This window comes from Erythranthe guttata, chromosome 3 (assembly GCF_056151865.1).
Source record: "Erythranthe guttata isolate IM_541 chromosome 3, IM_541, whole genome shotgun sequence".
NCBI classification, from domain to species: domain Eukaryota; kingdom Viridiplantae; phylum Streptophyta; class Magnoliopsida; order Lamiales; family Phrymaceae; genus Erythranthe; species Erythranthe guttata.
Window position 1 is genome coordinate 3,349,113 of NC_142535.1, and position 16,135 is coordinate 3,365,247.

Genomic DNA, 16,135 nt, shown 5'->3' on the forward strand with positions numbered 1-16,135 from the left:
GTTTTCCTTTGTTAAACGTAGTGGTAATCATTTGACACGCATTTGCTTGCTATTAGATTTGAACTAGTGATAATCATTTGGTGCATTTTCTTGCCAGTTGCCACTATATTTGGTTTAGTATGTAACGAGAGAGTTATCCTTCTTCAAGAATTGGCACATTGTGCTTAACAAATTTTTTTTTCTTCCTAAAAAAAAGTTTTTTATTTTTTGTTTGCTTGAAGTTGAAATTGGAAATATTGGAGTATGTTAAATTGCCCATGATTCATGTACTATTAAGTATGCATCAATTTACTTAGTTGATGAGTATTAAAGAAAGCTTAAATGTAATTGCTGGAATAGCTCAGTTGGTTAGAGCGTGTGGCTGTTAACCACAAGGTCGGAGGTTCAACCCCTCCTTCTAGCGAAATATTATATTTTATATTTTTTTATTTATATAACTTGAATTTAAAAAGAAAATAGAAGTCATTACTTTTGTTAAAAAAACAAAATTAAATTTTGATATTGTGTTTACAGTAATATTATTGTGTTTACAGTTTTTTTAAGCACAATTACGGTCAACGTTTAGCGGCAGACGTAAAAAGAAAAACAAAACTAAACGAAACAATCAAAACAAAAAAAAACTAAAATAAAACACTAAAAAAGTCAACGTCGGAATCCGGCGCCGGAAAAAAACATACCAGAAAAAAAAATCGAAAAGTCAACGCTGAAATCAGGCGGCAAAATTTAAAAAAAAAAAAAAAAGTTTTTGGAAAAAAAAAATAATATTGGATTTTTGTGGACAAAATTGATTAAATTTGGGTTACAATTAAAAATTGGGTATATAGGGTTGGGGGTAATATTGTCATATATATGAATGTTTCATTTATTTATAATCTTATATATAAAAGAAAGAAACGCTAGAGAGCCCTAAAAAACCCTAATGGTATTTCTGTAATTATTTATTTTCAATATTTTTCTCTAATAATTTCTAACTATAATTTTTAACAAGATCTTATATACAAAAGAAAGAAACGCTGGACAACCCTAAAAAACCCTAATGGTATTTCTGTAATTATTTATTTTTAATATTTTTTCTCTACTAATTTCTAACTAAAATTTTTAACAATTATCAAAATTAAAACTAACCCGTGAAGAATTCTACCGTTTTGCTACTTATGTAATTATTTATTTTTAATATTTTTTCTGTACTAATTTTTTAACTATAATTTTCAACAATTATTGATCTTCTAATTTTCATCAATATATCCCAAATCTTAAGAAATAAGGGCGAATGGCAAAAAGACCCATCACATGGGACTTAAATGCATTTTGGTCAACAAAAAAAACAGTCTCTCAATTAAACTCATCCCCACGTCTTTAGTCTAAAATACCCTCAATAATATAATTCTTATCAATTCCACCAATTATGCTCTAATTTCCTTAATATTACATATTGACCCCAGATTTAAACAAATATATCACATTTACCCCCAAAACTTTTTTTTTCAGAAAATAATTTTTTTTCTGAAATATTTTTTTACCGGACAGATTCCGGCCAGTTTCCGGCATTGACCGCCGAAGACCGCCGGAATCCGCCGTTGACTTTTTTTTTTTTCTTTTTTTTTTCAATACTTTTTTTTTTCCTGAAATTTTTTTCCGGCCGGTCAACAACCGTTGACATTTTTTTTTTTTTTTGAATTTTTTTTTCTTAGAAAAAAAAATATTTTAATTAATATTACTGTTTTTGCTACTAAATTACTGTTTCATACAGTTAGGGCTGAAAGTCGGAAGGATCGGATCGGAATTAGCCTTTTCGGAATATTTCCAAAAAATTTCGGAAGTACAAAATCAATTCCAATTCCAATTCCAATTCCAAAATTTTCGGAATCTAAAAATTCATTCCAATTCCAAAAGGCCCGGAAATTTCGGAATTTTGGAAATTTTTCAGAAATGACATGAGTATTAAAATTTCGAAACTTCGCTGAAAATTTCATAATTTGCTAAAAATAAAAACATCCACGTCGATAAAAATAACTACTAAATTTCAATTCAAAAAATAAATAAAAATAAACCACATCATAATATCCAATAAAACTTCTAGCAAAAATTAAATAAACTCTTTGGCTTTGCACAAGAAATAATAAACGTAAAACTAGGGTTTTACATAAAATAAACTAGGGCTTTTTTAGGTGACATGGCCCATAAAGAATAAATACAACTAAATAATGTAAAATAAGTATATAATATATATATATATATATATATATATATATATATATATATATATATATATATATATATATATATATATATTACTCAAAGATGTATTTTTTGGAAAAAAAATCGGTTTTTTTCGGAAAAAAATCGGAATTTTTTCGGAATTAATTTCGGAAATAATCGGATCGGAAATTGGAAATTCCAATTATTTTTTATATAATTCCAATTCCAATCCAAAAAAATCGGAAAAAATCGGAAATCGGAATTTCGGAAATCGGAATGAAAAAAGTTGTTCCAAAATCGGAACTTTTCGGATCGGAACCGGCGGAAATCGGAATTTCCGTTCCAACTTGCACCCCTACATACAGTAATATTACTGTTTGGGACAGTAATATTATGAATATAATTTTCCCGAATAGTAATATTATTAATATTATTGTCTAAGACAGTTAAATTACTGTTGGAGACAGTAATTTAGCATCTAATGGAGTAATATTAATTAAAATATTTTTTTTAAGAAAAAAAATTTAAAAAAAAAAAGAATCAATTAACAGTTAAATTACTGTCCCCGACAGTTAAATAACTGCTGGAGACAGTAATTTAGCAACGAATACAGTAATATTAATTAAAAATATTTTTTTTAAGAATAAAAAAGTCAATTAACAGTTAAATTACTGTCTCTAACAGTTAAATAACTGCTGGAGACAGTAATTTAGCAACGAATACAGTAATATTCATTAAAATATATTTGAAGAAAAAAAAAAGTCAATTAACAGTTAAATTACTGTCTCCGGCAGTTAATTAACTGCCGGAGACAGTAATTTAGCAGCCAAAAAAGTGACCTTGTCATGGGCCTATTTGCCATTACCCCAAGAAATAAAGCTAGAAATTCAATATGAATAATACTACATTATTAAATTTTATTATATTAGTGTACTATATTTTCTTATTATGTATTAAATTGATTATTTTTTCACTATTTAAATAATATCATGTGCATCGCACGGGGGAAAATGCTAGTAAATATTAAAGAAATGAGTTTATTGGTGAAAGACATATAACCCCTAGGGACGTATGCTTGGTTAGGGGCTTATTTCACTTATTCTTTTTCTTTTTTTCCTTTTTCTTTTGTCTCTTTTCATTTTTGGTATCTTCCAATTAAATATTCGAATTAATAATCCCTGTTAATTGCAATTTTCTTTTTTGAGATAGAAAAAATAAAATAAATTTAAGAGTGAACTATATATATATATATATATATATATATTATATCCTTGAAACTTAGCCTAATTAATAATTACAAAAAGAATCAACCATTACTAAAAAAAAATATCGCTAAAGGAATTACAAATACCGGTTAAGAATTTATATTATATTTTAAATTAAAACAATATTTTTGTGATTTTAAAAGTTGGAGACATGTATTTATGTTATAAATCAATTCAAATTACATTTAAAGAAATATATATATATATATATATATATATATATATATATATATATATATATATATATATATATATATATATATATATATATATATATATATATATATATGCAGTGGTTACAAATTATTTATTAAGAAGATAAGAAATCTAATTTGATTTGATTTGCTTTCAACTTGAGTAAAAGGAGAAAGTGATTCAAATAATTCGAAAGGGTGACACATAATTTGATCTCATATGCAACACGACTTGCGCTAATACGAAACCACGACTTGCGCTAATATGAACCACAACTTGCGCTATGCTTGATGTATGAGGCAACCTAGAAGGATGAAACGAAAGCGCAAATATTGCGAATAAACCTAATATTTAAATAAAAAATAATATATATATTAATCAGATACGAGGTTTTTCGAATTAATGTTGCAATGTTGCTGCTGAAATAAAATTAATGGTTTTGTTTCCTTCACCATTGCTTTCCGCTGCAGCACCACCGATGTCTAAGTGAATGCTGTTTCTTTCGACATTAAATTTCCATGAAAGCGGGGCCCGGGCGAAAATTTTGAGGTCTTCCGGGAAAGGGTAAGGTATAGTGGAGGAAATATTGCCCCTAAATCATACCCGCAAAGCTACTCATGCAGTTCCCGTGCTCGACTTTATAATATCTTCCTTTGACACATGCCGCCACCCGATTTTCCATCTCTAACGCATTAATTGCCTCAATGGCAATTAATTATTCATACCTGCACTTTTGACAATTTTCTCTTAGATTCGATTTTATCTGTCTCGAAAGCAATGAATGGGAAATTAAAATCACCTCATTCCTTTTTTGAATTAGTAATAAGTCAAAAGCCAATAAATTACTTTATATTCCAATACTTGTGTAAATGGAATACATAAATTCACGGCGGATTAGAGATTCAAAATTTGAACAACAATTGTTGGAAGTTCAATAAATTCCTAAAATTGCATGCGATGTGTAAAACGACACCATCATATGATGATGATGCCAACTACAACCAATCCAAAAGATATCTCCGCTGATTAGTATATATGCTAATGTTCAAATCCTACTAGGGGTGAGCAAGTCGGAGGACCTATCAACCCGCTACACCCGTCAAACCCGTTGGGACCGGACGGATAGATCCATTCATAGGATTGGGTCCTAAAATGGTGAAGAACCGTGGGTTTGCGTCTAAGACGGGTTCAATTTTTTTTAATACCCGTGAAACCCGTCCCGCCCCGCCATACAAAACGACGTTGTTCTGTTTACATTATATAGTATAATAAATTAATATTAATGAATAAATAAAGTATCTCTAGTGTATCAAATACATAAACAAAATAGACTATAATTGTGGAAGTAATAGCTATAAAGTGTCTCGCTTAGTACAAGATGAGGCACTCGGACATTGGATACTGAACCTTGTACGTAAATTGTAGGTTTGCAACATTCAACTTAATTACTTCATAATATTTTTTTTAATATGCCCCGAAAACTATAAGATTTTTTTTAGAAAGTAATCGGGTCTTAATGCACATCTAAATTTCGTCTCGTCTCGCTCTACGTAATCCAAAAGCGGAACATAATTACATAAATATAGGTTTTGCAATTATATGAATATCACATAAAAACAGTAGTTTCTGTAGGATACACACTTCAGAACACAAGGGCTTTTCGGTAATTACACTACTCGAACAGTTGAAATCTTCAAAAAGTCCATCTCTAGCAATAAAACCTAACACGTATTATGGAGATAAAGCCAGGATTTACAGATGCGTTCGCCATAGAAGCAATTTGTAATCTCCAAAAAATACATATAAATGTATAATATGATCCGCGAAAGGATTACATATAGCTTCAGATTTTAAAGGAAAAGGTGGATTATACTTCAATCAATGCCTTCATATTTTCCTGTTCTTCCTTCCGCCAATCATCATCGTGCAATTGCTGCTCACTCCCAACATTGCGTGTGCGTCTGTGAGAGAAAAGGAGGTGAGAGAGATTACATTAAACTGTAAATATGATTTCGGAAAATTACAAGGGTTTTGCTTTTCCCTTTTCTTTTTCCTCTTTTTTCTTTAATTTTATACTTACTAGTATTCTGCTTCCTGCATTTGTTTAAGAAAAATATAAGATTAGCAAAATTAGAAATTAGTAAACATATATGACATGCATAATAGAAAAACAATGGAACACCGAAAATGTAAAAATTTCACTAATTGCAATCATAATCTATGTATCTATTTTAATAATAAAATTTAAACCACACACGTGTGCTATAAAAAAAAAAGAGAAAAATTAGTGATGGAGGAATAAAAAAAAAACTATTGCACCTCTCTCATATCCAATTTCTCCGGGAATGACGATGTCTTGCTCGCTGTTGTGCGTGGTGGATCTTAAAAACACGGTGGTGGTGGTGGTGCAGGAGGGGTGAATTGATGGTGAGCGGCGTAGCGGGCAGAGGGCTGGGAGAAATGGTGTGGTGTAGGGTGGTGTGCAGTTTGTGGGATGCTATTTTTTTTTTTCCTTCAAATTTTCTTATTATTATTTATTTTTATTATACATTTTATTTATTTAACAAGATAAATTTATTAAAAATTTGTTTAACACTGGTAAGTTTTACTAATTGCAAAAAAACCCTAGAGCATTTTTGTCCTTTCGCCCTTGGTCAACAATTAAACTACCAATTGGTGCAGTGTGCTTCGAAAAAGATCACACGGGGAGGTATGAGTTAATTGTTTTTTGACAGGGGGTATTTAGCAATTAGATATTACACATGGGTGATATTTGTAATTTACTCTCGGATGGAGTGTGTTTGGTAAGCAAGTTGCATAATTAAAATAAATAAATATACAAGTAATAATTTTGCATAGTTTAGCACGTGTCACATAGTAATCATTTTTCCGAATCTTACACTCAAGAGAGTTCAAAGGACACTCTTCTTCTTTGTCATTCTTCCACATAATCTCACACTTGAATTTTTCTCTTCTTCATCACCGAAGAAACATCTTCTTCCACTTCGTCTCCATTTTCCAAAGAAAAAACAAAAATCTCTATAAAAGTCCCATATTTAACCGTGGCTCTTGAGTATGCTGCCAGGAACACCATTTGAAAAACTTGCTCCTTCACCAGAGAGATAATCATCTCCCTCTTGGAAACCCGCACCATCTCTTTCACTATCAAGGTTGTGTAGTTCGAATTTGGCGTCAACTCTTGAAGCATCTTCCTTTGGTCTTTCTTTTCCTTTCGGCTATATAGGTAAGAAATTCGATTTATCGCTGCAATTAGAAGGTATCAATAGTATTAAAAATAATTTTGCAATATTGCATAAAATACTTTAAAAAATTTCGAAACTTATGATTTTTTTGGGGGAAAATGAAAATATGGTGTTAATCTTTAATTCTTATGTCTTTCATGTCTTATCTTCGGTTATAATCTGTAAATTTATATTGAGTCAAATGAACCCGGTGCATTGGGTAGAGATGCTAAGAATCAATAGGTGGAACTAATTATCGAAAGGATTTGCATCTCTGAAATATGAGATTGATTAATAATCCTTGAATAGCTTATAAGTTTTGTTTATTTCAGAAACTCGGCCAAATGGATTTTATATCCGACGTACTCAAATAAGTTAAGCGAATACTCAAGAAAATATGCCAAGTTAATTTATTTTTCAGTGAATAAAATTAACTGGTGGTTACTAGTATATCTTAATGCGAGAAGTATTTAGGTAATGATAAACATGAGTTCAAAATATAATTTTGAGAATATAAATAGTTATTTAATATTCAATTAAATGAATTATTTTTAGAATTTTGATTTAATTAACTATTAAATTGTCCGTATTTTATTTTATCCTTTAGTCCCTATTGTAGCCCATCGAATAATCAAATTAATTGAGAAGATAATCGAGAAAATAAAATTCAACCAATATTATATTTTAGGAATTAAGTGACCGAACAAATTGAGTCTTCTCGAACAACAATTTCCGTCCACTAGAAGTCATGGAAAGAGATGGATTTGTTTACAAGTAACTATTTCCTTGTGTACGTAACTCAAATTCCTTGCGATACATATAACTGATATTGGGTTGAGACCAGAATACAATTTTTGTCCCCCTCTTTGTCTCTGTTCGGCCGACCTAGTCAACGAACAAGAGAATAATTTTTCTCTTTCTCAATTATAGTTTTAGTATTTTTCTAGAACACAAGTTCACCCTTGATGAAAAATAAACCGGGAATAGGATAGAAGATTAGATATTTTCATCTCTTTGATTATATTTTCCGACAACAAAAAGTGGTGGAAGTGTAACACCCCACATTTTCAAAACCGTTACTTCCGAAGTTAATCTTTGGTAGATTTATTATTAATATTTGGTAGATTTATTATTCTAACTTTAATTATTTTTATGTGTTCGAAAATATGTGAATTATATGAAATGAGTATACCATTTACGTTAAATATAAGAATTTCTATATATGCCTCAGTATGTGATTTAATTCTAAAGGGGCTCTTTGAGGAAACGCCCTCATTACTTCTTTTAATGGAGAAATGTCCAAAATATTTCTCAACATTTGAGAAAAGCCCACGCCCATTTTGAGTCATTATGTTTTCCAGCTTTGCCCCCGTCCGCCACATTATCACTAGGTCACGCGCTCCGCGATCTTTTGTTTTTGTTTTTGTTTTTTCCCGTTGTTTTTCTTCCGTTTTCTTTTCCCTTCTTTTCTGAATCAGATTTCTTACTCGACTATGAAGCATAGTTGATTAGCCTCACTCGACTATGCTTCATAGTCGGTTAAGGAAAGTCTTTAAAAAAAAATTTGTTTTTTAGTTTTTTTTCTCTATTAGTATATTAATCGACAATGATGAAGCATAGTCGATTAAGAGTCTGCTACTAAAAATAACAAATTAAAACTGCAAAAAAAAAATGCAAAATCAACTATATTTTACAAAAACAAAAAAAATGGAAAAAAAACATTATAATTGATTTATACAATTGGAATCAATAAACAAAACGTCCAAAAAAAAATAAAAACTGGAGTCGATCAACCTTAATCGACTACCAGAACATAGTTGATTAAGAATCTGCTAATAAAAATAACAAATCACAACTGCAAAAAAATGCAAAATCAACTTCATTTTACAAAACACAAAAAATATACCAACATTATAATTGATTTATACAATTGGAATCAATAAACAAAAAATCCAAAACAAAATAAAAAAAACTAGAGTTGATCAACCTTAATCAACTACAAGAGCATAGTCGATTAGCTTAATCGACTATTGAACATGTACATAGTCGATTAAGATTCCCGCCTGGGCGGATTTCTCTACATGCGCCGTCATCCGCCCGATCCACCAAAAAACACTAAATCTGTCTCCCCATCATCACCACACTGCCACCATACACACTATTCATGCTGTTGTAGAAAATGCTACTGTAGAAGATGACGAGTGGCCCAAAACAGAAATAAGAATCCAGCAGATTGATGATGGATATCAAGTAGTATGCGTGTTGTTTGGGAAACGTGATTTCTTCGACATATAAAATTATAATAAAACAAACAGTAATTAATTAGTCCATCAATTTCTATTCCACAAAAAATTTTGTTGCAGATATTTCAAAATCAAGTTTTAATGGAGATGGTGAATTTAAAATAAAAACAAATCAATCGGTTTAAGAAAACAAACCGCGTCGGCAACAACTCGTTTGACGGGGTCTTCATATCGTCGAGCCGAAACCTCATCGTCACCAGCCTTCGCGGCCAGAGCTCCACCTCCGCCACCCCATCATCACCACACCACACCCGCTGACCCACTGCGTCCTCGGCGACGATTGGCAGTCATCATCTTCAGCGTCGTCGATGGAAACCACCGCCGCCAACTACAGATCTGTCACCACCCTTCACGCGGCGACGGCGGCGGCGACTAATGTTCTTCCACCACCACCGCCGTCGGTCGCCGTCAAACATTCTTCAAGAGTCGCTGTCCGATATCCTTCTTCGACGACGTCTTGCTTTTCCTGCGAATTTCAGTAGAGAAGAAAAGATGAGAAAATGAGAAGAAAGAACGGCAAATGAAATGTGTTAGGGTTTTGAAATGTGAAAATGAGATTTAGTGTTAATAAGGGTTGTTTGGAAATTATTAAAATATCATTTGGGTAAGATATTAGGTAAGAGGGTTTTCTCTAATTATTTTTAAGATGCGGTGTTTCCTTAACTCATTTTTCTAGATAAGGGGGTTTTCTCTAATTTTCCCAATTTTAAAACACCCTTATCTAGACCAGTGTATGCATACGTGCCCTATGTATTTTACATATAAGTGCATTTTTCTAACACATGCATGTATATATTATACATACATACACATACATATACACGCGTACTACATATAGGGATAATTAGTGAAAACTCCCCAAATCTTTTACTTATATTATGCTGGATTTAGCCCATTTTGTATTATTAGCCAGACCCCCCTTACTTGTCATTTAAGATTAATATTTTAATAAAATCTTATACAATAAGACTGTTTTACCCAAAAATTATAATTTACTTATATTATTTCAGATTTCTTATTTCTCAAATTGCCAAAACTTATCACATTTAATTGTATTTCTTCTTCTTCTCTCTCTTTTAAACTCTACGCCGCCATCTCTCCCCTTCCATCTCAGCCCCGTCGCCACCATCTCCCCCTTCCACCTCAGATCCGATGCAACCAAGTTCTCCCTTCTCCCTCCGCTCGCCGTCGTCTTTCTACTAACGAAGTCTTTGAGCCGCTCCGACGAGGAACTAATCTGACCGCCCTAAATAAGTGTAATGAACGGATGAGAAATCTCATTGTAGACATCTCCGACCGACGCCGCCAAAAGCCGCTCCTCAACGCCGTGATGGTGAAAAATTCACTCCATATACCCAGCACTCTGATGACGAAACATTCTCAAAAAAATCTCGTCTTCACCGCCGGATCTGGAGATCTCGGTGTCGTTGTCGTTGCCGCTGTTGCTATAATTTTCGATATAGTTGTATAAGACAAGAACAAGAACTCATAAATCTCTATCTACCTCTACCCATCGTCTTTGCCACCGGATCTGGTGACCCAGCCGCCGTCGCATCTTGCCCCTTCCACCTCTGCCCCGCCGCCGTCTTCTTTTTTAATTTTTTATTGATGCTTTTGATGTTGAGTATCTTTCCCACAAAATAGTTGTTTTTGCTATTCTCCTATATTTATAGTTTTTTTCCCTATTCTACTATTTTTATAGTTGTTGATTTCGTTATTCTACTATTTGTTTTAGTTGTTTTCGATATTCTGCTATTTTTAGTTGTTTTCGATAGGTTTTTGTAGTTTTCCGAATAGTTGTTTTACAATTTATATTTGTTTATTATTAAAAAATGGTAGTTGTTTTCTGAAAAAAATGCCAAAAATAACTGAAAATTAAAATTAAGAAAAATGAAATAAAAAAATCAAAATTATAATCGATTTCGAATTATAATTAAACTAATTATGAAAGCAAATAATCAAGAGAGAATATCAATAAAAATGGACCTAGGATTTTATCTTCCCCCTATGCAAGAATTGCTCACCCAAAACCCCTCAATTATGAAATATATGATTCATGATTATTAACCCGAGACACTAATTTACTCATAACCCGCTGTCGCGTGTATTATGAGTCTATTATTCATAAACGATTCACTATATGTCTATGCAAACCAATTATAAATAAAGCATTAACTAACAAGTCTCGTAAATGGCTACCTAAGGTGATATCTGTATGTCTACGACACCACATGCAATTGACACACTCATCCGGTGAAAACTACTTGAAGGCTCTTCTGCCTACCGTCTAATTATCAAAATAGCTATGTCGAGTCAATCCCAATAATCACAAATAAAGCACATAAATTGATCAGGTTCATGCACTAACAATCATAACAAGTAGAAGAAATAATCATAAAATCATAATTGCATAATCTCAAGAAAACGGGTTCACCATCCCCACATAGGGTTCCAACAAAATCCTAGATTAAAAAACTTAGCCTCTCATGTTCTCTAAGAAAAACATCATAAAAATATAAAAAGAAGTAGATTAAGAAAAGATAGATGAAAGAAGAATTGTGATGAAGATTTGTCAATTCTCCGTCTTCGTTTCTTCGTTCTCTCACTCCTCTTCCTCTAGGATTGTGTTCAAAAGTCCTTTAATTCGTGCTTGGTTTGCCCTTAAATAGATGTCCCAACTTGGTAGAAGATTTTAGGTTTCCTTGTGTGATTAAAAGTCCAAAATTTATCCCAGCGTGTTTCCACACGGCCGCGCGAGAATCAATGCAATTCTCACACGGCCGCGCGAGAATCGCCGAAACCTTCTGCCCAATTTTTGCAGTTGGTGCGGCCGCGCCAAAAATAGGCTAAATTTGGCACGGCCGTGCCGTCCAATTTTCAGCATATTTTTGTTTTCTTCCGTTTTTTGCCCCTTTTGACCTTTTTTGGCTCGTTTCGTCCTTGGAACTCCCAAATCGTCAAGTTGTACCTAAAATACAATAAACCACTCATTAAACATCATTAAATCAATAAAAGTATACAAAAATCCTCGTAAAAAAGTATACATTGAGTGTAAACTATACACTCAACAGCCGTGTGTTAAGTGTATATTTTTACACTTTATTGTATCTTTTTATTTGAGCTTTTGGTGTGTTTTAACGATAATTGGTGCTTAAAAAGTTGATTTATTGTATTTCAGGTATAAATTGAAGAATTGGAAAAGTATGGGGTCAAAACTGCAATTTTGGAGAAAATATGGGCAAAAAGTGAAACAAGCAGAATTTTGGAGAATCAAGGACCGCACGGCCGTGCGGATTTTAGGCATAAATCTCACACGGCCGTCCGGATGGGCGAAATAGCGCAATGAAGGAATTTTAATTGCACAAGGAAACTGCCTTCTTCCCCAAGTTCTTCACCCTATATAAGACCAAGCCAAGCACACAATTAGAGGATCTTTTTCACGCAATTTCAAGAGCAACAAAGCAATAACGAAGACGAAGAATTCGAAGACTCCAAGCAAAGATTTATCGTCTATGATTTATTTTATTTGCGTTTTTGCTTTAATCATGAGTAGCTAAATTACTTATTTCTAGGATTTTATTTGGAACCCTATGTGGGATTTATGAACCCAATTCTATGATTTTATGCAAGTTTTAATTCCGGATTATTTCTTCTACTTGTTTTATTAAGTTCATGAAACTGGCCACTTTATGCGCTTTTATGTTATTGTTAATCGCATGAATCGGAAGATCGGGTTAATAATTAGAACTGTGGTAGAAGAGCCTTTGTGGTATTAACATAGGAATATAGTTAATCTCTTAGGTAGCCATTATTGAGATTTGTGCTTAATGCTGTGTTCTAGAATTAATTGCATAGGAATATAGTAATTGAATCTAGAGTATTAGAATCGTAATACACGCGGAAGCGGGTTATGATTATATTAGCATCTCAGGTTAATAATCCGGATTAATCGCTTGTATAATTGAAGGAATTGGGGGAGTAATAATCACATAGGGGGAAGAATAAAATCCTAGGCTTGTCTACTTTGATTAATCTTCGTATTTTTAATTGCTTTCTTGTTTTTGTGTTTTTAATTGTTTTAGTTTAATTTAGTTTATTAATCCTTTTTCGACTGTGTAGGGTGGGCTTGATAACAATTGGTAGAATTTAGCGTCTAGGATTAGATAATTAAATATTCCCTGTGGGTTCGATATCCGAACTTAATAGTCCACTATATTACTTGTACGATACGTGCACTTGCGTGTAGGTTTTCGACCAACAAGTTTTTGGCGCCGTTGCCGGGGATCATTTTAATTATTTATTTTATTCTAGCTCTAGATTTGAACAATTTTCACGATTCACCCATTTAATTTTTGTTTTATTTTATTTTTGTTTTAGGTACGGTGTATGCCTAGGAGACTCGATCTTGCTAGAGAACCGTTTGATCCCGAAATCGAACGCACTTTTCGAGCCGCTAGGAGACTTCAACGCGCGAACAATATAATGGAGGACGAAGAACGCAGGGCACCGGGTAATTTACTCAATGCCAACGGAAACCAAATCCAAGACCCTCCCCCTCAACTTCCAGCACAGCCTGCAGTTCGTCCACGGGCACTTCAAGACTACATAATCCCGACTCATGACGGATTCCGCCCAAGCATCCAATATCCACCTATTGAGGCGCATAATTTTGAGATCAAGCAAGGCCTTTTGACGATGCTCCAAAATAACGGGCTATTTAGTGGGTTGGCAGGTGAAGATCCCCATCTTCACATTGTCAATTTTCTAGATACCTGTAATTCCCACCGTCAAAACGGCGTTTCCCAAGAGGCGCTTCAATTAATTCTCTTCAAGCACTCCCTACAAGGAAGAGCTTGTTGGCCGAAAACCTACACGCAAGTGCACGTATCGTACAAGTAATATAGTGGACAATTAAGTCCGGATATCGAACCCACAGGGAATATTTAATTACTTAATCCTAGACGCTAAATTCTACCAATTATTATCAAGCCCACCCTACACAGTCGACTTTTGAGAGAATTAACTAAAATAAATTAAAAAGCAAATTAGAACGACAAAGAAAGAAAACAAATTAAGCACGAAGATTTATCAGAGTAAACGAGCCTAGGATTTTATTCTTCCCCCTATGTGATTATTATTCCCCCAATTCCTTCAATTATGCAAGCAATTAACCCGGATTACTAACCTGAGATGCTAAAATAATCATAACCCGCTTCCGCGTGTATTACGATTCTAATACTCTAGATTCAATTACTATATTCCTATGCAATTAATTCTAGAACACATCATTAAGCACAAATCTCAATAATGGCTACCTAAGAGATTAACTATATTCCTATGTTAATACCACAAAGGCTCTTCTACCACAGTTCTAATTATTAACCCGATCTTCCGATTCATGCGATTAACAATAACATAAAAGCGCATAAAGTGGCCAGTTTCATGAACTTAATAAAACAAGTAGAAGAAATAATCCGGAATTAAAACTTGCATAAAATCATAGAATTGGGTTCATAAATCCCACATAGGGTTCCAAATAAAATCCTAGAAATAAAGACTTAGCTACTCGTAATTCTTATGATAAATAAAATAAAATAAATAAATTAAATAAGAAAAACTATGCTTGAATCTTCGTTGATCTTCTATGCTCTTGAATTTGCGTTCAAAGATGGATCCCCAATTGTGTGCTTGGCTTGGTCTTATATAGGGTGAAGAATTTGGGGAAGAAGGCAGTTTCCTTGTGCAATTAAAATTCCTTTACTGCGCAATTTCGGAGTCTCGGACGGGGGTCTCACAATTTGCACTAAAACTGGGACGGGGGTCTCAGCTTTAAATCTTCAGAATTTTGATATTTTCACTTTTGACCCATATTTTCGCCAAAATTGCAGTTTTGACCCCATACTTTTCCAATTCTTCAATTTGTACCTAAAATACAATAAATCAACTTTTTAAGCACCAATTATCGTTAAAACACACCAAAAGCTCAAATAAAAAGATATGATAAAGTGTAAAAATATACACTTAACACACCCCCAAACTTGAACTTTTGCTTGTCCTCAAGCAAAATCTACCAACAAGCAAATAACTCAACGATAACATCTCATCACATAGATCAATGATCAACTTCACGTTTTCAGAACTTGCAATTATAATGACAATTCTTAGGCATTCGCAAGCTCAAAATTCAACAACACTTAGTCACTCACCATTACCAAAAACCACAATTCATACAATTGCTTCAAGCATCCAATATTTGCAAATTAAAGATAGAAAGAATTTATACTTACATGCATATGCTTGACTCCAAATATTCACCAAATTATTCTACTCTACTAATATCGAACATTAAGCTATTGGGATCATTGGGGCTTTGTGGCTTTCAATTGTTAGGCTCTTTGGTTCGAGGTAGGAAATATGTGTATGTGTGGCTATTCTTCTTGAATTTAGGTGATTACGCCAAAATTTGAAAGATAGGCGTTTGAAACAATGAATTCACCTCTACGGACTTTAGTAAACTCGAGTCTCAAAAGTTCAAAGGTCTCCACTTTTTCTTTTGAGGCAAGGGGTCGAGTTTTCAAAAATAATTCACCAACTAGTCCTTATTTCTCCTTTCTAGTCTCTTCTTCTTCTTTTTCTTTTTTTTTTTTTTTTTTTTTTTTTTTTTTTTTTTTTAATTTAATATATATATATAGAAGCATATATATTTATCTCTTTTTTTTTTCTTTTCTTTTTTTTTTTCTTTTTTTTTTTTCGAAGAAGAAGAAGGACCTTATAAAATTTTTTGACTGAACTCCAAGGGGTAATTTTCAAGAATCTCCACCTATTCTACTTTACACATTGGCTAAAAGAAAGAACACCTTTTCTCCGAGGCTCAAATCAAGGTTCTAAGGATAATTTCGATAAAAAGGTCGGCTTGAAAGGCTCAAACGGT

General features: G+C 32.9%; 1 non-coding gene across 1 annotated transcript; it reads left to right on the forward strand.

Annotated features, from left to right (window-relative positions):
• The first annotated feature begins 329 nt into the window (after nt 1-329).
• TRNAN-GUU (transfer RNA asparagine (anticodon GUU)) lies at nt 330-403 on the forward strand. The gene has a single exon. It is a non-coding gene; the product is annotated as a tRNA-Asn (tRNA).
• Nucleotides 404-16,135: the final 15,732 nt, after the last annotated feature.